At 40.6% G+C, this 24,190-nt stretch overlaps 1 protein-coding gene across 2 annotated transcripts in view; it reads right to left on the bottom strand.

The window, feature by feature from the left end:
• Window positions 1-12,279, bottom strand: part of RASGRP3 (RAS guanyl releasing protein 3) — a 117,656-nt gene extending 105,377 nt beyond the window's left edge. For both annotated transcript variants that reach the window (XM_059891278.1, XM_015473410.3), the window contains exon 1: window positions 12,045-12,279. The gene's annotated coding sequence lies outside the window, so the exon portion shown is untranslated. The remainder of the gene's footprint in view (window positions 1-12,044) is intronic.
• Window positions 12,280-24,190: the final 11,911 nt, after the last annotated feature.

Here is a 24,190-nt window from a genome sequence, read left to right as displayed (position 1 = left end):
TAAGGAATAATTCTCCACTCATTCCTGTCCCGAGCCTCCAACAACCTCTTTCTGTCTCTATGATTGGCCTATTCAAGATTTTATTTTTTTTTCAAGATTTTAACCTAAGTGAAATTATATGATATTTCTCCTTTTGTGTCTGGATTATTTCACTTAGTATATTTTTTTTCAACATACATCCATGTTGTAGTATATACCAGAACTTGATTCCTTCCTATGGCTGAAGAATATTCCATCAAACATTTATACCATTATATGTTTATCCATTCATCTGTTGGTGGACTCTTGAGTTGTTTCCACTCTTTGGCTACTGTGAATTGTGCTTCTCGGAACACTGACCTACTCCAGAGGGAGTTTTAGAAAAGGAAAAACAAAACATGGCTCATACCTCAAGGAATTCATAATTAGCTTGAAGAGAGAACAAATTCCTGGAAAGTTAACTATAAAGTCAAATAATAGCTGAATAAGCGAAAGAAATACCAGTAAACATCATGTGATTAAATATATTAGACAATAGACCATGTGTTACAGTATTTTGAAAGTGGGCGAGGTCACAGAAGACTGGTAATAGTTTTATCAAAGCGAGCGATTCTGTGAAGCGTCTGGAAACAGATGCTTTGGATTGAGAGAAAGGAGAGGGGTGACATAACCCTAACTGGCCAGGTCAGCACAGGAAAGTCTACAGAGAGGGAAAACACATGGCAATTTCACGGAAAATTAGGAGACACATTGGTTAGGGCCTGAGAGAGAGAGAGGTCAGAAAAAAGTCAAGAGCCCTGTTACACCTCAATGCCAGGGGTGTAACAACTTTGGAGCATACCAGCTCAAGCCCCTTTTTGCTGAAAACTGCCCCCATCCGCAGGATTAGTCTAGTGACCTCCACTCCCAAGGCCATAAATGACTAGAGAAGGGATTGACACCTGAGGCAAGTATAGGCCAGTCGGATCATCAGATTTTTTTACAAGAGAGTCTGGAATTTAGAACTACCAGCGCTTGAACATTCAAAGGACATTCACACAGATGGACATCCTCTTTCTCCCTGTGCTTGGTGAGACAGGGAAAGCTGGAAAGAGAGAGAGAGGGAGTCAGAGAGAGAGAGAGAGAGAGAGGGAGAGAGAAGCAGAACCTCCCAGAAGGACTGGAAGTTTGGAACTGTCAAGCTCTCCTGTCGGGTCCCAGGCCCCTGGTCAGCTGGTTTCTGGGTGGAGGCCCCTGGCAGCCTCAGCTTCATTTCTTGTGCTTCTGTGAGGTATATTTTTTTCTTACAACCAATGTAGCTTATGTTCATTGTAACTTGGCTAAGATCCCAGGCAGTGTGTTGTCCTCTGCCAAGTGTTCACCTAAGCTACTCCATGGTATTGCTGCCTTGGCATCCATTTTGTTTGGCTAAAGAGGCCCGCAGGGTGCCTTAAATTCACACTAGCCCCCCACGCAAGGGTGTGCCCTAGAAGACAGCCAAAAGAGCCACAGGCAAATGTAACTTCCTGGTAAGTGTGAAAGTCGCTCAGTCGTGTCCGACTCTTTTTTGACCCCATGGGCTATATAGTCCATGGAATTCTCCAAGCCAGAATACTGGAGTGGGTAGCCTTTCCCTTCTCCAGGGGATCTTCCCAACCCAAGGATTGAACCCAGGTCTCCTGCATTGCAGGTGGATTCTTTACCAGCTGAGCCACAAGAGAAGCCCAAGAATACTGGAATGGATTGCCTATCCCTTCTCCAGCGGATCTTCCCAAGCCAGGAATTGAACCAGGGTCTCCTGCATTGCAGGTGGATTCTTTACCAACTGAGCTATCAAGGAAGCCCATATGACTTCCCCAATAACCCCTGTGACCAACAGTCTCCCCAACTTCCAAGAGCCTTCCCCTGTGTCACTAAGTTAAGACACCCCGTGGAACTTACCAAAATCCTGCCTTTGGGGTTTGGACTGAGCTTAGCTCAGGAACCTCAAAGCAGTCCACCCACGGACTCCACCTTAATAAAAGCTTGTGCCCTAGGTCATGAGCCTGCCCCCTTCCTTGACCCCTCCCTTCAGGCCTGCCATGTACATCTTGACGATAAACCTATTTCAGTTTCTCTTATAGTCTTGTGTTTTGCTTACCATCCTACACCTGGGGTTCTACTTAACAACTGTTAATTCAATAAAGTCACAACAACCCCCAAGACAGATTATAGTCAGTCAGTTATGCTGTATCTGTGGGTTCAAAAAAACTTTTTCAGAAGGCTCCAAAAAGCAAAACTTGAATTTGCCACAAACCAACAACTACTTCCCCAGCACACCCACTGTATTAGGTATTACAAGATCTGGAGGTGTTGATTTAAAGTAGAGGATGTTTACATTAAATGCAAACTCTATGCCATTTTACATAAAGGACTTGAGGTACCTCAGAGGGGTCTTGCAACCAATCCCCTGTGGATAGGAGACTCTGAGGAAAGGAAGTCAGCTCAAATGAGTCCCCCCACCCACTTTTTTAAAATATTTTTTTTGATGTGGAGCATTTTTAAAGTCTTTATTGAATTAGTTATAATATTGCTCTGTTGCTTATGTTTCGGTTTCTTGGCCCCTAGGCATGTGAGATCTTAGCTCCCCGACCAGGAATCAAGCCTGCACCCCGCGTCGGAAGGCGAAGCCTTAACCGCTGGACTGCCAGGGCAGTCCCCTGGAGTGAGCCCTTGAATAAGGGGAAAGGCGCAAACACAGAAGCAGTGGTGACGGGAAGGGAGGAACGGGGTAGTCTCAACTCACCTGTACGTCCCTGAATTCTCTTGCTGGTTTGTGAGCTCAATCAGTGGCCCCACTCGCCCCAGGCTTCTTGATTTCGCCTAAAGGCCAGTTAATACCTGACCTTGCACCTGCTTCTCATTTACTAGTGAAGAGCAAAAGCAATGGCTGTACTACAGAATCCAACAGTTAATGGCGCTCACCAAGATACAAAACCCTGGCTTGGAAAGTACGCTCTACACGCAAAGGTCAGTTGCACAGGCCTCCACCCCTCCTTTTCCCCTTCTGGAAGCTGCAGAGGAAAATTCACAGAATGATCCAAATCCTGGTTCCCCTGTGCCCTGCCTTCCTGCCCCCACCACACCCCGCAAGCAGAACCGAGCCAGTTTGGCGAACGCTCTTTCTCATGTGGCCCCGTGTTCTCTTTCACCACAACCTTTCTCTCACCTTCGTCTCTTCTACCTCTCTGCCAAATGCGACTTAGGAAAATCACGCCCTATATGGGAATCGAAAAAGCTCCTAATTGTGGCTACACCCTGAAGAGAGGTACTTGGTCCTAAGGATGGAAAAAAAAAAAAAACAAAAAAACAGGCAAATCCAAAGTTAAGAAGTTAAAATTAGACACAGAAATGAAAAGGTCTTCTCCACCTAGGACTAACGCAGATAACAAGGCTGTTCCCGTAGGAAAGAATTCCATCTATTTCCTCATTCTTCTCTAGTGAAGCTTCTGTCCCACTGACAATGACAAACAAAATAAATACAATTTATCTTTTATGCTTGTCCTGGTACCTGACAGAACACCCGGCACTTTCTAGATTCTCCGTCAGTGCTTTTGCTTTGAGTAGATGGAGATTGTAAATTGATTTGATATACTATTTTTCTGTTTGCATGCTAAGTTGCTTTAGTCATGCCCGACTCTTTGCAACCCTACTGACTGTAGCCCACCAGGTTCCTCTGTCTATGGGATTCTCCAGGCAAGAACACTGGAGTGGGCTGCCATGTCCTTCTCCAGCAGGTCTTCCTGACCCAGGGATCGAACCTACATCTCTTATGTCTCCTGCATCGACAGGCGGGTTCTTTACCACTAGTGCCACCTGGAAAGCCCTGTTTGGGTTAATTATTAATATATTATTAATGTATTAATATAATTATCAACATAGTGCTGTATGGTATAATGTACTAATGTAAAACAAAATGTTACTAATTATATTTCATTGTAAATGCATTGGAGTAATAATGCACATTTATAATAAATTATAATTAAAGCAAAATAATTTAATGTAGTACATTCTAAATACATTGTAATGATTTCACTGTAAGCATATGATATTTTAGGTGCACATACCAATCACTCTTTATAACTTTGTTTCTTTAGGAAAAATGGAAAGTCAATTCAGGGAACCAAGAACATTCTTAAAAAACATGCTTTTGAAACACTTCTGATTTATATATCATGCAATGGATGGTTACTATTTATATTTTAAATGTCTTTAACCTTTATCATGATTTTAGAATTTTCTGATTGTTTTAAATCTAGCTCCATAACCAAACCTTCATGGAATAAGCAATGAACCTAAAATATGATTGTTTCAGTTGACTGTGACTCCTTGCCAGGACTTCAGAAGGCCTTGTTTCCAGGTCTCTGATGTTGGCGGGGCCTTAAGAAACTACAATGTCTTTTAGTTTTATCCACTTCCATCAGTTCTATTTTTGCATCTCCATACTTAGCACACAGAGCTATCTTTATCACTCCAGCTGACTGGCATGAGAGTCCCCAGGGCATAGTAGCTATACAAGATTATTTAAGCATACTTCCTCCCCTTCAAATAGGACAATGCAGAATGCATAAAAGACATCAGAAATGGTCACAATGGTAGAAGTCTGTGTATGTGTGCGTATGAGAACTGCTAAAGATTTCTTTCTTTGTACTGTTGTACACATTATTAATATCTATAATGATTTCTAGAAGTTTAAGCTGTGTAATGTCATCTGTTCGCATGCCTAAATTCACTTGGAAACATCATGATAAAATAAAGTTCCTTATAATCACATAATCCAGATTTCAAAGTCTGAGAGTTTTTTAAAACCTCTCACCCTTATTCTCAATTGAGGAATCCATAGTTACGCAGCATTCCAGCTGATGCAACAAGCAGTTGGATTGTTCTAAGAGGACAAAACTCAGAAACTGTCAATCCTTTGCTTGCTTTTCAGTTATTCAGTTTTAGCTGATACATGTAAGACTGGCCTAATGAGTGCATCAGAGTGGAGAAGACCATGAGTCCCGAACAGATAGCGGAATCTCACAGTCCAAAATTCACATGCCATTTATGAAGCCATGGAAGCTCTGCTGTTGAGATTCGCACTGCCCACTACATACAGTAGCCACAGGGCACCTGAAGCCACTGAGCACATGAAATAAGGCCCATCTGAACCGAGAGTGGTGGCAAGCATGAAATACACCCTGGATTTCACAGACTTAGTAGCAAAGAAGAAGAAGGTAAGATGTCTCGTTACTAATCTTTTATATTGATTGCAAGTCAAAATGATAATGTTTTGGATATAATGGGTTCAACAAACGAGATTCCTAAAATTAATTTTGACCTGACTATGTAAGTTCTTAATGTGGCCACTAGAAAATATAAACTGACACACGTGGCCCACACTTGTGGCTCACTTTATATTTCTAGTGGACAGTGTTTGGTCTAGAGGCTTCCTCATTAAGTCACATGGCCAATAATTGGCCTTTCAGACTGGAGGTCAGAGTTGCTGCAGAATTTTACTCCAAATCAGAGTAATCAGAGGAGAACAGTAAAGGAGTAAAGGTTAAAGCAGCTCCTTCGTGTTTAGTTTTTACATCCAAACATTTAATAATACCCAGCAGGACAGTTAAGTCATGTCTAGCTACAGGAGCCACTGGTTGAGAGAAATGTCACTGCGGTGTATGTAATACCTGCCTTACTTAAGCTCTTTCCCAGTTGATAACACATCCATTTTCATCTCAGTCGCTGTTAATCGTACTCATTTCACATCACGGAAACAAGACAGTGAATCATGAATTCATTTGTTTTGACTTTTTGTTGTTTCCCTCACCATTGCTGCTAAAACAAAGACAAGCGATCTTTTCACAGAAAATAGAAACATGAATTTGATTTTCTAAATTTTACTGGAAAATAAAGCTTTTCAGACCCTGTGTATGGGCAACAGGGGGCTGGTTATTATTGTAGCAGTACTATAACCGGACACATGGTGCACACTGAGAAGTTCACACTGATCCTGAACATCAACATAGATAAAAAAATTCAGTCCCAAATCCCTGACGTGCAATTACCAGTTTACTGAATTTAAAACACATTGGGGGTTATTGCTGCCAGCAAAGAGTTGTGTAACTGCTACTAAAAACAATAATGATTTCAGAAGTAGGTTGAAAACAAAACAATAATATCTTTATAATGTTCTGAAATTGTTGCACGAATAGAACTAAGACGGGCTTCATTGCATTTCCCAGTCTGATTTGCTGACCGTCTTGTCTGCCCATAATTGTTTTCTGCCATTCATTTCCTCCAATTGTCAATTATTGCTAAAACAATTATGAAAAAAAAAAAACAAGTGTCTGTCTGTGTTTCCTGTTGCCAGTGAATACAGTGAAGTCATAGACCAGACTAGTGCATCATAATCTTTTCCATTACAATGAATTATGCTGTCACAAACAGGATACAGCTCCTTACTGGGCAGAGAAGCCTAAATGGGGCTGAATTAGCACAAACCTGATTGTCAGTCATGAAAGCAAGAAATTAGAGCATCGGGACTTAGTTCTCCACTGTTTCAAAACATATTGGTTTTCATACCTGATTATAAAAGTAGTGCGTGCTTATCCCAGAGAGAAAGCAGAAAATAAAAATCACCATTACCTCCACTGACCAGAGATTCTTACTGCTAACAGTTTAGTATATAGATTTTTAGTTCTTAATTCTTTTTCATATATACATTTGTAATTTGTAAGAAAATGGGATCATGCCACGAATATAACATTTTTGTCTTTTCTTTTTTCATATATACATTTACTACAAACAGTTACTGTTGCCATTAAATATTTTAATGTAATTTAATGGCTATTTGTAATTCCATATTGTGGACTATTATTTGTCAATTCCCTAACTTTGTATATTTTCCAAAACTTTTCTGTTTCAAGTAGACAAACTTTCTTTTACATACATTTTTGTCTCAATATATGAATATTTCCTTAGGATACATTCCTAAAAGATAGACTATATTTTAAGAGAAAATATATGGTGTATTTTTAAATAAACATTTAGAATAATAAGTCTAGGAAATTTTCTTAACAATCAAGGCACAATTGCGTATTAAAAATTTCATAACCAAACTTGATGGTGGCTCAGATGGTAAAGAATCTGCCTGCAATGCAGGAGACCCTGGTTGGATCCCCGGGTTGGGAAGATCCTCTGGAAAAGGGGATGGCGACCCACTCCAGTATTCTGGCCTGGAGAATGTCATGGACAGAGGAGCCCCGCAGGTTACAGTCAATGGAGTCTCAAAGAGTCAGACACGGCTGAGAGACTTTCAGCTTTTACTTTCCTAACAGGATAAATAAGTGAAATACCTTTAATGATTACCAAGTTTAATAAATCCAGAACGGGATACCCTTCAAGCCAGCCATCTGGAACCGTGTAAGTATACTCTATGAAGTCCATTTCCAGAATCTCTTAGCACAACTAGACTCCAAACCTTTTAGGAGCCCACAGATGTTTCTGCTGACTCTGACTTGGTTTCCTAAGGAACTAAGGTTCCCAGCGGAGAAGGCAATGACACCCCACCCCTACTCTTGCCTGGCAAATCCCACGGACGGAGGAGCCTTGTAGGCTGCAGTCCATGGGGTCGCAAAGACTCGGACACGACTGAGCGACTTCACTTTCACTTTTCACTTTCATGCATTGGAGAAGGAAATGGCGACCCACTCCAGCGTTCTTGCCTGGAGAATCCCAGGGACGGGGGAGCCTGGTGGGCTGCCGTCTATGGGGTCGCACACAGTAGGACACGACTGAAGCGACTTAGCAGCAGTAGCAGCAGCACATTCCCAGACCGGAGCTAAGCGTTGTAACCTGGTTCTGCCACTAGAGGGCAGCCAGAGACAGGGAGAGGAGTTTAACACCCTTGGTCCTGTTTTCTCTTCATGGTAATTTTTATTTCACCAAATAACCGAGGAACAATCTAAAAACAAGGCGCTGAAGGGAAAAACAATTTGCGTAATAAATATACAAATAAATAAATGGGAAGTTTTCTGTGTATAAACTATTCCCTTTTCCTCAGAGAGATTAAAAGTGCAGAATTCTGAGGGCTACCACAGTGAGGTACAAAGACCAGGCATCTAGTTGGTCCGTGTTGATGTGTGGCAGGGGCCACCACAGTGTTGTGAAATGACTGTCCTCCAATTAAAATAAATAAATAAATTTAAAAAATAAGATTTGGGTTACAGCATGAACAACTGTGCCTTTAGATCTTTGTAGACGGAGGAAGTGAATCCACAGAAGATACTCAACATTCTCCATGGGAATGAGCGGGAACATGGCTTTGGGCATATGGACACCTGGGTTCCATTTTCTGTCTCTAACAAGGCAATCGTGGACAAGTCACTTAACCTCTCTGAGCCTCAGTGTTCTCATTTGTACAATGTGGCTGGCAGTGGAATCTGCTCATAGGTAGTTGTGAGCATTAAATAGAGAATGGATATTAAAAAAAAAAAAAAAAAGCTTGGCATAAAGAAAATCTCCATCAGTGCTGGCTTTATCAATCTTTCCAGGCTTTACCTTTCTCCTAAGCTATTTCCCATTTCCAGTGTTTCTACCTGATTATCTATTTCTACCTGATTATCCCATCATTGCCTCAAATTTAATATGTCTGAGACCAAAATCCTTGCCTCCCTCACCAATTCCCTGACCTGCTGCTATCTCTGACTATTTCTCTGAATGGACTCTAAATTAAACATAATATCCTTTCTAACACTTCCTCTCCTCCCAGATCCATACCCAATTAGTTTACAAGACACGTGGATTTGTTCTCTAACGTGTCTTCATCTGACTGGTTTCTTTCTCTCTTTTGTCACCAACACCCAGAACTCGGTGAGCTGTTCTCTCTGCCCCAGCAGGTCCTGCCTTGAATGACCAGATCTTATTGATGTCATTTCCCATTTCAAAACCCTCAGTGTCTCCTCAGTGTCTTCAAATTAGATTCTAAATTCCTTAGTCTAGCGTTATTGTCCCACCGCAGTCTGACCTCAATCTCCTCCAGACACTTTTCACTTTTTCCATATGTGCATTGCTTCTGCTTCTATCAAGCTGCTTGACACAGAGTTCCCTGGTAGGGTGACCAGATTTGGAAATAAAAAACACAGGACTCCCAGTTAAATGTGAACCAGATCTACAACAAATATATTTTGTATATCTCAATCAACAGACCTCATGCACATACTCTTACTAGGAAAAGTATATGTCGTTTATCTGAAATTCACATTTCAGTGGGAATCCTGTATTTCATTTGGCAACCCAAGTACTCTCCTATCCCTTCCCATGCACACGGTTCCATTCTTATCTTGGAGGCTTTTATCTCTAGCCATACCCATCAGATCTGCCCTTCAAGTCTGAGCTCAATTTCTTCCCTCCAAGAAGCCTGCCAGGATCAGAACTTGTAATCATCCACATCATTCATTTGGTTCCATATATAGGATGCCTTGTGTTCTGTATAATTCCAACTCTCCACATTAATGTTGAGTTTATCAAAGGTAGAGATTATAAGTAGAAGAACTTAATAAATATGCTTTGGTGGTGTTACTGCTGATCTGTAATATAGGATGTGAAGGGATAAGAGTATAGGAGAAAAAGAACCTCCAGAGGTCACTGATCTGGATTTAAGGTGCTCATAGACCCATGAAAATCAATTTGCAGCTCCCCTTGCTCCCACAGCATCAGGCCAGGTGGGTATGGCTGCCTGGCGTGGGACGCTTCTCCCCATGTCCTCCTTCAATACATCCTACAAGTTGTGGATTACAAATTGTAGGTTTTGTGAAATCTATATTTCTTTAAACTGCACTCTACCGCTTCAGCAATCTGATGTCATTTATATTTCAATGAGTGTCAAGTGGCGGCTGTACTGTGTAACCTGTAAGCACATAGTAGTTGTAGGAGTTATGCTGGAAGCCAAGAAGTAAATGCTTTTAATTAATAGAGAAGCTAAAAAAGTTGCTTTTGTTTTTTTTTATTTTTTTTATTTTTCAAAATTAGCTAACTCTAGTAATATACTATGGGCTTCCCTGGTGGCTCAGCAGTAAAGAATCTGCCCGCAGTGCAGGAGATGCGAGTTCAATCCCCAGGTAGGGAAGATTCCCTGGAGAAGAAAATGGCAACCCGCTCCAGTATTCTTGTCCGGGAAATCCCAGGAACAGAGTTTTGTAGATTACAGTCCATGTGGTCGCAGTGGGACATGACAGTGAGTAAACAACAACAATAATGTACTATAATCTCAGGAACTTGAGAATACATCTAGAAAATTGTAAAACTATTAAGCGATTCTCAAGAAATCTATTTTAAATAACTGGCACTTCATGGATACATTTATAAGCATCTATGGGCATCCAGAAACTAATGACCAAAAACAGAACTTTTAAAATTGGAAAAGATACCTATTCTTAGAATAAAATACATAGCTCATAGTTTTATTATTTAAGCCTTCAACAGTGTTTATAACAATTTTATTCTCATAATGTAAACATACGAATACAACAAATGAGAATGCTGTTTTGAAATTGCAAGAGGAAAAAGTTCAACATACACAGAGAAATCAGAATCACTGTAAGCAGTGTTTCTCTCACTAGACCCACATGGAATGGCAATTAATTAGGTTACCTTAGACTTTATTTTGCGGAAATAATAAAATGGATTCAGTACTGAATTCAGGACTTTGCAGAATTAGAGAGTCCTGGAAACAAGGGCTAAGAGTTTGTTCTGTTTCTTCAGACTCATCATATTTGTCCAGATTAATTTTATTTCCCTCTATTTTTTACTACCTAGCTTTAACTAAGAAATATTGCTCTTTCTACTCAAGGATATTATACTTTGCTATTTCCATGGAATGAATTATAATTTTCTAATCAGAAGAAAATAACCCTTAAATTCTTCCAGGAAGGAGAACAGGCAATAAAATCCACATCGAGACAGAACTCAGCCTTGGCCTCCTGCATTAGTCTCAATCTGGCTGGCTCAGCTTTTCTGGCTTCCAGTTTTGCTATCTTCTTAAGACAGATTCTAAACATACCAATCTCAAACGGGGATAAACCAAAATAACAGCAACACATTTCCTTCTGCTTTTCCTTTTCAATAAACCACCAGAACCTTATTCCTTTGTTTGACATCATAGAAACATTAATCAAGTTTTTCCAGGACACAAATGTGAATATAATCAGTGGGGGATGCAAATACAGTGGATCATCTAAACAAACGTACTTGTGTGATGGCAAAAAAATGTTAAAAGAGTTGGAATGTCCCTAGGAGCTTTCCAAGTTTTTGTGGGCGGCATCAGCTGCTCTTGGATATAATCCATTCCCTTTTGACCTTTCGACTTCCAAACCCAGGAACAATTTTTCAGGTCACTCAGAAAATATATGTTGAATGAATATTTTGAAATAATAATTTAAATGTAAGTAATTATTGTGAACAGTCTCTATCACTGGAGCTGTTAAGTGCTGGTTTGTTTTATGCTTCTAGAGGGTTTTCCTTAGTCTGAAAATTCATGTTTAGGAAAAGCTTTGCATTAAAAAATTCAATCTTCGCTGAATGTTATACAAAATTTAAATTTTAGTTAAAATAACTTTTCTAAAATAGACCACTTTTCTTGAGGGCCTCTCTGTTCAATGTATTCTAAAACCAGTATTGATTCAAAAATTGGTATGTGGAATATTAATAGGTACTTTGAAAAGGATAGAAAAACAGACAAATATCAAGAAATGATTTTTCAAAAATGACCTTCAGTGAAGTTATTTATACTATTTAATCCTCTGGTGACAAAGAAACCAAAGAAAACTTAGTGGAGACAAAACTATTTTAAAGAAACAACTATTTAAAAATATTATTGTTAAAAACTGAAGATGTCACAACTAAGGCTGAAAGAAATTTCCCCATTTCTTCAGCGATAAAAGCAAAGCTCATGAGCTCGTCAAGAGACTCTGCCCTCAAATTATACACACCATCCAGGGCTAATCTCCACAGCACCTGATGTGTATGCAGACACAACAGCAGACTGTCTTGAAAAGAACGCTTACCTTAAATCGCAGGCACGGAATCATTTCCAGCTCATCCTCTCCGGTCTGCTTCACCAACCCCTCACCAGTTCCTCTTTCACGTGTCTAAACACCTAGAGATTTCTGTTCTCTCTTCTAAAATGCTGCCTTCATCTCCATTGCCCAAATCCAATGCAAACGTGGGGAGAGAAAAAAATTCTAATTTGCAAGCTGTTTATGTCTCACGACAACAGCGAAGCCGCTAAGCTTTGAGCTCAATGAATTAAAGGTTGTTTGGCTAAATGGCAGGCACACTTCCTCCTATTCTTTCTGGACTTAGTTTTCCTGCCTCCAGCGGTGCTTTTTCCTTTCCTGGGCTATAAATAGGCTGGTGGTAAGAGTCCAGAGGAAAGAAGAAGGCAGGAAATACATTTGATTTCACAAAGCAGTCTTGGGTGGGGGGGTGTGTGTGTGTGTTTCTTTCAAGTGAGCATCAATAAACAATTTAAGGAAAATTCAGCTTTGGTGCGTTGCACTGTAGTGAACATTTTCTTTGATTTCCTATAACCTCCGTTTAGCTGTCAGCTGTCATTTTCCATAAGCAGGGCTTGGGTTTGGAGATGTATTATTTTCTATACAGACCATAAAAAAATCTACATCTAAGCCTTCATTTTTCAAAAGATTGTCCGAAAAAAAAAAAAAAAATCAAATTTCCTGGGGGAAAGGAGGAAAAGGGCAGACAAGGAGAGTTACCATAGTTGTTTCTTTATGTTCAAAAGGAGGTGACGCAGCACTTTTCAAAGCAAGATTCAACCAAAGGCGAACAAAAAAAGCAGATACTTTTGCTTGAATGCAAGTATGAAGTCGAATTTAAAAACCAATCAGCTTTTTCACAAAATTAATAGATTGCCCACAGTCTTGCTACTCAAAGTTGTTTAACTTCTGCCACAATTCAATGCAACACAAAGTAAAATAAAGATTAGATGTCATTTTTTACATGTCAGATTGGCAGATCAAAATTTTGGATATTCAATACCATTGAAGTGTGGAGAAATAAGCATCCATATAATAGTAGATGGAAGTATAAACTGGCATAAACTATTTGATAGAGGGCAGTTCCCAGCTTCTTTCAAAATGTTAAGTGCACATACACTAACAAGATATTAAACATGCTTGATTCTTCAAAATGGGTGTGGAGATCTGGAAAGAAGGAACAGTTTAATTTCTGATATACATATTTTGTGCTTTTTTTTTAACGTTTATACTGTGTATACCATGCTTTAAAACTTATTAAGGGATAGAGTTTTTAAAACTGCTATTATTTAAATAATAGGTAGTAACATAGGATTCATACGATTCTATTATCTATCATTGGTCAATGATTATACACTTAACACCTCAACAAGCTTCTCTTTATGTTGGTTTCCGCTGGTAACACTTGGAGAAGCAGTGGCACTTTGTGATCAAAGTCTCCGTGGCTGGGCCCAGCAATCCGTGTTTTAACTCCAGATAATTCTCATGCTCACTAAAGGATAAGAAGCATCAGTCTACAGAATTATTTTGTTTATTAATATCCCACCCTCTTAAAAGAATTTGAGATTACAGCTTGGTGACTAGAGTTAATAATGTGCTGTGCTTAGTCACGCAGTCATGTCTGACTCTTTGTGACCTCATGGACTGTAGCCTGCCAGGCTCCTCTGTTCATGGAGATTCTCAGGCAAGAATACTGGAGTGGGTTGCCATGCCCTCCGCCAGGGGATCTTCCCAACCCAAGGACAGAATCCAGGTCTTCCGCATTGCAGGCAGATTCTTTACCTTCTGAGCCACCAGGGAAGCCCAAGAATACTAGAGTGGGTTGCCTATTCCTTCTTCGGGGGAACTTCCCATCCCAGGAATCAAACTGGGGTCTCCTGCATTGCAGGCAGATTCTTTAGCAACTGAGCTATCAGGGTTAATACCATATTGCATATGTGAAAGTTGCTAAGAGAGTAAATCTTTAAAGTCCCCATCACAAGAAGGAAAATTTTCTGTAATTATGAATGTTGGCAGATTGTTAACTAGACTGATTGTGGCGATTATTTCCCAATACACACAAATATCAAACCAGTATGTAGTATACCTGAAACTAATATCATGTTAAATATCAATTATACCTCAATTAAAATAAGACATGAATACAAATAAAAAGATTTGAGGCAAATGATTTTGTTTTATGGAAAAATAAGGGTAACTTTAAACACCATACCAGTGACCCCTATGAAGAATACCACAAGAGTTTTTACACATAAAGGTTAAAAAGTCAAATTGATTTCCCAATTAATTTCGAGGAGCTACCTGAAGCAGGGCAAAAGCAGTGGAAAGAGCAAACTGATGGTATTTAAGGGAGAGACAAAACCTCTGTCTCATTGTGGCTAGCCATAGTTAATATGGACGAATTCAAAGCAGACTTTACTAACATGGATGTTTGAAAATATGGATGTTAACAAAACAAAGAAAATATGACAAAAGTAAATGAAAAGCCTCTGAATGCAAACAAAATATTCCACTCCCTGTTTTTGCTTAGTGATTAGATTATGGTTTTCTAATGCAAAGCCCTATCCATGAGAAACAATAGGTTGAACAATGAGCTCAGCCAGAACTGATGAGGGAAAAGCAAGAGTATCTGCATCCCAGGCACAGATGGAGAGGAAAAGGTTTCTTTTAAAAAAAGAGAGAGAGAGACAGAAAGGAGTGAATGACCTCGTTGAGGTAGCAGAAAGGAAGAAGGAAGTCCATGCTGGTCGGGATATGACAGCCGTAGTGTACTGAAGTGGCTGAAAGGTGCATGCGTTGACACTGGCAGGAACATGGCAAGCGGGGAATAAGTTTCTGGGAGCAAACCGTTCTCCATGTGAGAATGAACTCTTCTAAGGAGCTCCAAGTACACTCACCAGGCTTTCATTTTTCACTGGAAACCTCCCTTCTCTTTTTGTGGGGAAATATTTTACTTCTCAAGAAGAACAGCTTCACAGAGCTCCCCAAATAGCCTGTCTATGGGAATGAAGCATTAAAACATTTATGGAAACAGAAAAGCTCTGTACTCTTAATCTAAAATTAGCAGTAGACTCTCTTAACAGGCATTAGGGGAGAAAGTCAAAGACCTCATGAGGAAAAGTAATATGCCAGTTTCTTCTGGTTTTGCCAGTGGAGGAAAATACATTTTTTTATTGCAGTCATCTACAAAGAATTTCAATGTATACATGTAAAGGAAACCCAAACAAAAGTCCTCAGGGAAGATGTGAAAAAAGCCTACATATTATTTCTCAAATGACCCAATGCGTTGCATGGATCTGAGTCTCGATGCCTTGTAGGTATTTTCTAAAGTATTCTATCTTTGTTCACAAAGTACAGAAGTTCTAGGTGCTATCAAATTGCGGGGAACTGTGTTCCTTTGACTTGAATTGTTGTATTAAACTAATAAAAAATATATCAGAGCTGCTGGAATGAATAGTCCAAAGAACATAAGTAAAGGATGGGTTTATACATTTTAGCAGGAATATTGAAAAGATGGTGGAAAGTCAGGAAGGAGTTCTACATTATGAAAATAAAATATAAAAGTTAACAACTCTTTGAAGGAATTATAAGATTTAGGGGGATACACGTGAACCTTTTCCATTAACCTCTGTAAATTGTGTTCGTCAGCTGTTTATTTTTACTTAATCTAACAATGTTAAATTTACCTTGCAAAATTACAGTAATCCTGGCACAAATGAAACCATTCACAATATTTCCAAGCGGAAGTGCAGCTTTGGTTAAAAATTCATTGGGGAAATCTAAACCAGACTTCCCTCACTGAATTTGACTTTGCACTTGATTGGTCTTCTGTCAGTTCACCATACATCTAAGATGAAACAAGTCTAGTTTCCACAGAAAGATGATTTTAAAATAAAGGATCTTGAACCTCTCCAGTAATGAATGCCTAGACTTTACAGTTTTGTCAAGGCTAAGATCTGATATCATAATAGCTAAAGGGAATTCTCATTGGTGGTGTGGTAAAAGTTTTTTCTGTTAATTTAAAATATGAACACTTTCATTTTATGGTTTCTGTCAGTTGTGTGTTTGTGAAGCTAATCACTGACGGAATCAGGATGAACAAAACCATCACTGGGAGGAACATATGCAGACAAGAATGCAGATCATTGTAGGCACAGTGCGCAGCACACTTCTGAAGACAGGAGGTTATCATGGGATCCAAGAGATTTGGTGCCCAAATATCACATTTTCGTGCAACATTTGGAAAGAAGAAGGGAAGGAAGTAGGAGATAGAACATGGCAGTGAAATTGATTTATCCCTCCAAGGTACAATTTATTACTTTGGCAGACACTCTGGTCTAAGGAAGGTCAAGTGGTAGGTTGGTGGCTGATTTAATAGTTTATACAGGTTCCTTGCTTACACAATAGATTCGTCTGAATTCACAAGACAATCAATGTTACTCCATAATTCCCTGAACCATATAATTATGCAAATAATGAAAAAACTGCATTTATATTGATGTTGTCAAGGTAAACACAGTCACAAGTTTTAGAATCCTAACATAAATTGCAGGTGCAAATTCACCCCAATTAGATGAAGCAAGTTAAAATAACTGAATCTTCTGGTTGTATACAGTTATGACCCATAGACTCTCCCTCACTGGCTCTGAAGAAGCAAGCAGCCACATTGTGAGTGCCTCTAGAGGGCACCACATGGCAAGGTAGTCTCCCGCCAACAACCAGCTACAGAGGCCTTCAGTCTAAGAGCATGCAAAGGACTGGAGGCTGCCAACAACCAGAGCAGCTGCAAACAGCCCCTTCCCCCAGAATCAAGCCTCAGATGAGACCAAAGCTTCCGCTGATAACTTGATTGGATCCTTGTAAGACTCTGAATCAGTGGACCGGGCTAAACCATACCTGACCAGGCAAACGATAGGAGATCTATTACCAAGATGGTTTACAGTCATGTGTGAGGTTATCACATACACATAACCATGTATATCATGTCATCTTTGCTGCATTCTATTAGTTCTGCCTTTACTCAGGGGAAGGGGATAAAAGGGTGTGAATCCCCAGAGGCCGAGGATCACGGGGGCTGCCCTAGTCTGTCTGCCACAATGGATACCCAACCTAGAAAGAAGAAGTAAGTAGACATAATACCAGGTGGATTTCCAAAGGATAGTGAGCACAGTATCATCCACAGACAGAACGGACGAAACAATTTCTTTTTCTTTTTCTTTGACTTCATTGTGGAGCATGGGCTGCCCTGGTGGTGGGCTCAGTAGTTGCAGTTCATGGGCATAGTTGCCACAGGGCATGTGGGATCTTAGTTCTTCAGCCAAGGATCAAACCTGCTTCCCCTGCATTGGAAGGTAGATTCTTAACCACTAGACCAGCAGGGATGGAGAAGGCAATGGCAACCCACTCCAGTACTCTTGCCTGGAAAATCCCACAGTGGAGGAGCCTGGTGGGCAGCCATCTATGGGCTCGCACAGAGTCGGACACGACTGAAGCGACTTAGCAGCAGCAGCAGCAGACCAGCAGGGAAGTCCTGACAAAACAATTTCTTAATTTTTCCTCCCTCAAAGCGGTGAGAAATACATTGCCTCAAGAGAGAAGCATGTTATCTCTCCACCATTATACACTATTCAGCAATTCAGTAACCCAATTAATTTCCTGCTCCATCTCTGCTGTTTGCTGTGTTAGTTGCTCAGTTGTATCTGACTTTTTGCAACACCATGAATTGTATCCTCTGTCCATGGAATTCTCCAGGCAAGAATACTGGAGTGGGTTGCCATTCGTTTCTCTGGGGAAACTTCCCAACCCAGGGATCAAAGCCGGGTCTCCTGCATTGCAAGTATATTCTTTACCATCTGAGCCAGCAGAGAAGCCATGCTCCATCTCTGAGGTCCTTTCAGTTCTAAGCTTCTATGACTTTGGACCTGTCCTTTCAAGCCTCTTAAGACATTTTGGAATGCCACAAGTCCTGGTTGCATCCATACAAGGTGTTTGGTGACCATTGTGTTACTACTGTTGACTTACGGGGGAGAAAGAGCATACATAATAGATTAGTCCATTAGAAAAGTTAAAAGATAGATCAGTTGGGGTGTTACTCAGTTCAATTCAGTTCAGTCACTCAGTTGTGTCCGACTCTTTGCGACCCCATGAATCACAGGACATTAGTCCATCACCAACTCCCGAAGTTCACTCAAACTCACATCCATCAAGTCGGTGATGCCATCCAGCCATCTCATCGTCTGTCGTCCCCTTCTCCTCCTGCCCCCAATCCCTTCCAGCATCAGAGTCTTTTCCAATGAGTCAGCTCTTCGCATGAGGTGGCCAAAGTACTGAAGTTTCAGCTTTAGCATCATTCCTTCCAAAGAACACCCAGGGCTGATCTCCTTTAGAATGCACTGGTTTGATCTCCTTGCAGACCAAGGAACTCTCAAGAGTCTTCTCCAACACCACAGTTCAAAAGCATCAATTCTTCGGTGCTCAGCCTTCTTCACAGTCCAACTCTCACATCCATACATGACCACTGGAAAAACCATAGCCTTGACTAGATGGACCTTTGTTGGCAAAGTAATGTCTCTGCTTTTCAATATGCTATCTAGGTTGATCATAACTTTCCTTCCAAGGAGTAAGCGTCTTTTAATTTCATGGCTGCAGTCACCATCTGCAGTGATTTTGGAGCCCAAAAAGATAAAGTCTGACACTGTTTCCACTGTTTCCCCATTTATTTTCCGTGAAGAGATGGGACCAGAAGCCATGATCTTCATTTTCTGAATGTTGAGCTTTAAGCCAACTTTTTCACTCTCCACTTCACTTTCATCAAGAGGCTTTTTAGTTCCTCTTCACTTTCTGCCATAAGGGTGGTGTCATCTGCATATCTGAGGTTATTGATATTTCTCCCGGCAATCTTGATTCCAGCTTGTGCTTCTTCCAGCCCAGAGTTTCTCATGATGTACTCTGCATAGAAGTTAAATAAGCAGGGTGACAGTATACAGCCTTGAGGTACTCCTTTTTTCCTATTTGGAACCAGTCTGTTGTTCCATGTCCAGTCCTAACTGTTGCCTCCTGACCTGCATATAGGTTTCTCAAGAGGCAGGTCAGATGGTCTGGTATTCCCATCTCTTGAAGAATTTTCCACAGTTTATTGCGATCCACACAGTTAAAGGCTATCTGATCTAATTTTTGATTTTCCATTTGGATGTTTATATTTCTAAAGCATGATGTCATTCTAAAAACACATGAAGATAAAACTATCAGGCAATTCTCTTTGTACAGGCAAATTTGGGGCTAAAAGTGTGTTCTCTCTGGGGAACAACTACATTTCAAATTACATCCCAGTAATACTGAGTGAATGATGCACCTCATGCAAAGAGTTGACTCATTGGAAAAGACTCTGATGCTGGGAGGGATTGGGGGCAGGAGGAGAAGGGGACGACAGAGGATGAGATGGCTGGATGGCATCACCGACTGGATGGACGTGAGTCTGAGTGAACTCCGGGAGTTGGTGATGGACAAGGAGGCCTGGCGTGCTACAATTCATGGGGTCGCAAAGAGTCAGACACGACTGAGCAACTGAACTGAACTGAATACTGAGTGTATCAAAAAATTGCTTTGGCAATATAAATTCACAGACCTTAGTAGGGGTTAGAGGGATCCTTTATAGACGTTTATCTAACCACCCATCTAATGGGCAAAAATCCTCTAGAATATGAAGAAGAAATTATCTTATTAATTTCTAAGTGAAAAGACTACCATTGTACATACTTGTGATAGCATAAATGTAAATGGCTATTAAAAATAAAATTATGAATTTAATCTGAATGAGGCAACTCTGAATTGCTTTGCTTACTAGATAAATGAAACTTTTCCTTCAGCAAAACATTAAATTCTAAAACATACAGTATTAAAAAGTATCTTCACAGTTATTCTTGTGTGGACAGACTACACAATGAAATGAACATTATAAATGTTCTCTAATACTTCATCGAGAACGCATTGAAAGTTGTAAGTCAGGTTGAAACTAGGAATGCTTCATTTCCACCTAGAGGCTGAAGAGGGATAAAAAGTTCAAAAAAGGAAATGACTTTTTAGAGCTGTATGAGATCAGAGGCTCTGAGAGTCTGGATTTCAAAACACTAAACACTAAAACCACATTTTTGGAGACAGCTTCACATTATAGCTCCTTATTATTATATATGGCTTGCTCAAATACATATTAATGCATAATTAATTCTGAAATAAGCCACATGCTCCAGATTGTATTTTATTTGGACAAGTCCAGCAAAATGCTTCTTTTTTTTTTAAAACTGTATTTTTTCAACCACATATAAGTCCCTACTGAGTACAAAGCTCTGAGCTTGCCCACAGAAGAAAAAAATTAAGCATTTGGTCTTTGCCTTAAAAGCAGCATACCTTCTAAAGCAGAATTTCTCAAACTGTGATACAGTGACAGCCTATTTCAACATAACATAGAGTTTATTTAACATGCAGATTTCTGGGCCTCAGAGGATTTCTAATTCTATAGGTCTAGAGTAAGCCATAGAATACACATATATAATAAGTCTATAAATTTCAGAACCCATGATCCAGGGGTCAAAACATATATTTTTAACTAAAACGAGAGAGTGACCCAAAGGGTCAGGTTATATAATTACTGTGTGAATTCTGATTACAGTTGTAGCCAACATCAAGGTTCTGTATTGGAATACATGCTACAGCATAAAATTCCCCTAAAACCAGTTCTAATTTGTGCCTGAAGGTGAAAGTGTTAGTCACTCAGTCGTGTCTGACTCTTTGCCACGCTATGGACTGCAGCCTACCAGGCTCCTCTGTACACTGAATTCTTCAGGCAACATACTGGAGTGGGTTGCTGTTTCCTCCTCTGGGGGATCTTCCCCATCCAGGGATAGAACCCTGGTCTCCTGCATTGCAGGCAGGTTCTTTACCATCTGAGCCACCAGGGAAGCCCAATGTGTGCCTAATGGTAGCAAATTGAATTGGTATTTCCCAGAAAAAGTAAAGATGGAGAGACCATTTGTTTTTTTCTGGGTGATAAAAAAAATTTCTTTTCTGCATTTTTTTATTGCAGTAAAAAACACCTAATATAAAATTTACAGACTTCACAATTTTTAAGTGTAAAGTTCAGAAGTGTTAAATATATTCACATTGTCGTGAAACAGATCTCCAGAAAATTTTTATCTTGTAAAACTGAAACCCTACACCCTTAAAACAACAACTCCCCCTTTCTGCTTTCCTTCAAGCCTTGGCAACCATCATGCTACTTTCTAAAATGAAGTCGCCATTGTTAAAACATGATCCCATGACGGTGTCAGGTTTGAGGAAAATACTGCAAGTAGAGTTGAATCCAAACACCAAAATCAGGAATGAGATTTTTCAAATGAGATCACAAAGCAGAAGGAAGGAGCAAAGCAAAGACAGATGGATGTAGAAGCAGAGGCATTTTTCAGAACTGAGTGGATACAGTTTGGCCTTCTGGCTATGGGTGTTGGGTGCAAGAGATATGTGCTCTCTGAAGCCAGATACAAACTGGAAGTCACTGTCAGATACCAGATAATCCTCCTACATCTTTGGTGAACAAATGGGCTATGATGAAGGTAGCTGAGAAGAAGGTCAGAGGATGAAGACTAGGGATTATAAAGGATATTTGCCACTTCCAAAATTTGCTGCAGACTTGAGAGATGAGCAGATCTGTGATAAAACTTACTGGGATAGTTTACTAGGATTGGAGTGGTTGAGGCAGGCCCTGGAGCACTGTGGGTCTTGCTTTCTTGGCACAGGTGTCAGTAGAATTAAATGTCAAAGGCACTAGTCTAAATACAGAGCCATTAGCAGTTATAAAGGGCCATGGTTAATGGATTGAGCAGACCATGATAATCCAACAGGGTGGGGCTTCCCAGGTGGCGCTAGGGGTAAAAAACACACCTGCTGATGCAGCAGATGTAAGAAATGCTGGTTCGATCCCTGCGGTGAGAAGATCCCCTAGAGAAGGAAACAGCAACCCACTCCAGTATTCTTGCCTGGGAAATTCCACGAATAGAGGAGCCTGGTGGGCTACAGTCCATGGGATCACAAAGAGCTGGACATGGCTGAAGCGACTTAGCATGCATGCATTCAAGAAGGTTGGGAGATGCCCTGAGGGAAGTCAAGAACTTATATGCAGGTGTCCTCCAAGGCATTAAGGTAACCAATCTGGAGGACTAGACACCTCTTCTACTATGTATGCTGGGGTGGCTCTGAAACTCATCTGAGCCCTGCTCCGGGAAAGGAAGCATGGAAAAAGCAGAAAGATCCTACACTTTGAAGCCAGACACACCTGGCCTCAAATTCTACTTCTGCTTACCATCTGGAGGACCTTTAAACCAAATATCAATTTCCCTATCTATACTCAAATTCTAACAATAACTTCCTACTGGGCATGGACATGAGTCAAATGCCATATAACATGAAGATGCTCTCCTGGTGCAAAGGCGCATTTTTCTCCTCTCAGTGATGAAAGCCTCTTGCTAAAAATTGGGTGTGGTAAGGATCTTAAGGCTGAGAAGGAAAAAGAAAGTCTGGGAAGTATATGGAAGCCTGAGAAGTCTGTGACTTTGGCTAAAGGTTATTGGGCTCCCTAAACTATGGCCTGGACTTCATAGCAGAGTGGTGGCCCAAGTCATGGAAACAAAGGGTGTCTTAAGAAGGCCATTAAGCTCCCAGGACATTCATTAGCCTCCATACCCAAAGTCATTCCAAATGAGCATACCATCTAAGTAAAAATAGAATTCCTGGTATACAAAGCAGTTAAATGACAGACTCCCTAGCTCCCCCTCCCAGCTCAATTGCTACTCCCAAATCATATATGAAAAATTTGATGCTATTAGGTGTCTCTGATTTTACTATGGCTTAAACCTGGAGGTGGGCACTGATTGTTCTGATCTGTGTGGGTTTTGGCTGGCCAGTCTCATTTTCCCAGTAACAGATGTGTGCTGCTCAGACCAGTACCCGTATGTAATGTGACATGCCCTTGAGCAATTCATGAACAGCTCTGTGCCCACCTGAATATTCATTGGAAGGATTGATGCCGAAGCTCCAATACTTTGGCCACCTGATGCAAGGAGCTGTCTCATTGGAAGAGACCCTGATGCTAGGAAAGATTGACAGCAAGAGGAGAAGGGGGTGACAGAGGATGCAATAGTTGGATGGCATCACTGACTCGATGGACATGAATTTGAGCAAACTCAGGGAGATAGTGAAGGACAGGGAAGCCTGGCATACTACAGTCCCTGGGGTCGCAGAGTCAGACAGGACTTAGTGACCGAACAACAATGTGCCCACCAATAGGTGGCAGCAGAGAGCAGTGACCACAACCAGCTATTGTGGCTCACAGTCGGCAGTTGGAGCTGTGCAGGCTGAATATGGAAGCTAACTCTTCTGGTAGCGATTCCCATTTGTCTACAGTTGGGGTTGATGAATTCCAAAGGCAGCTTGCAAAACGATTCCTAATGTATGTTGTCTGTGGTCATAGAGTGAGACACACCTGAAAAAGAGGGCAGTTTTTGCCTGTTTCTTTCTGGCCCACCATGTCTACTGCAAGGACCAGAATTGCCTTGAGACAAAAGCTGTGAGAGCACATACTCAATGTGTCTTCGAAATTACTATCTGCACATTGCAGAGTACTAATCCTAGTGGCTGTCTTAGCTCTAGACTGGTCCATTTCATGGAATCTCAACATCTCCACATGGGTATTCCTGGGCATCTCAAACTCATCATGTTAAGATTGGATTCCATTTCTTTTCCATTTATTTATTTTTTTCATAGGAAGTAGGTGAGAAGCACTAGCTTCCTTCAAAGCAGCTCCTGAAACCAGAAATCTGGTGTCATCCTAGAATTTTTCCCTTTTCCTCTGTCTTACTGGCTTCAAACTGCTTAGAGAATCTATGTGGAATATCAGTGAATTAAAGAAGCTTTGTTGCCTAATTGGAAAAAAAAAATTAGTAAAAGGCAAATCTGGGAAAGACTTTTATAATATTCAAATGTCTCTCTTAGAAGGGAATTGTGAGCAAATGGAGGGTGGAGATGGTGATTGGGAAGATGGAGAGAGAGTTCTGAAAACTGTAGCTCCGAACTGCAGGAGTTTGAGAACAAAAATTCGAAGAGTTGTT

This window comes from Bos taurus, chromosome 11, assembly GCF_002263795.3.
Source record: "Bos taurus isolate L1 Dominette 01449 registration number 42190680 breed Hereford chromosome 11, ARS-UCD2.0, whole genome shotgun sequence".
Classification (NCBI taxonomy): domain Eukaryota; kingdom Metazoa; phylum Chordata; class Mammalia; order Artiodactyla; family Bovidae; genus Bos; species Bos taurus.
The sequence above is the reverse complement of the archived record's forward strand: the minus strand, read 5'-3'. Positions and strand labels throughout refer to the sequence as shown.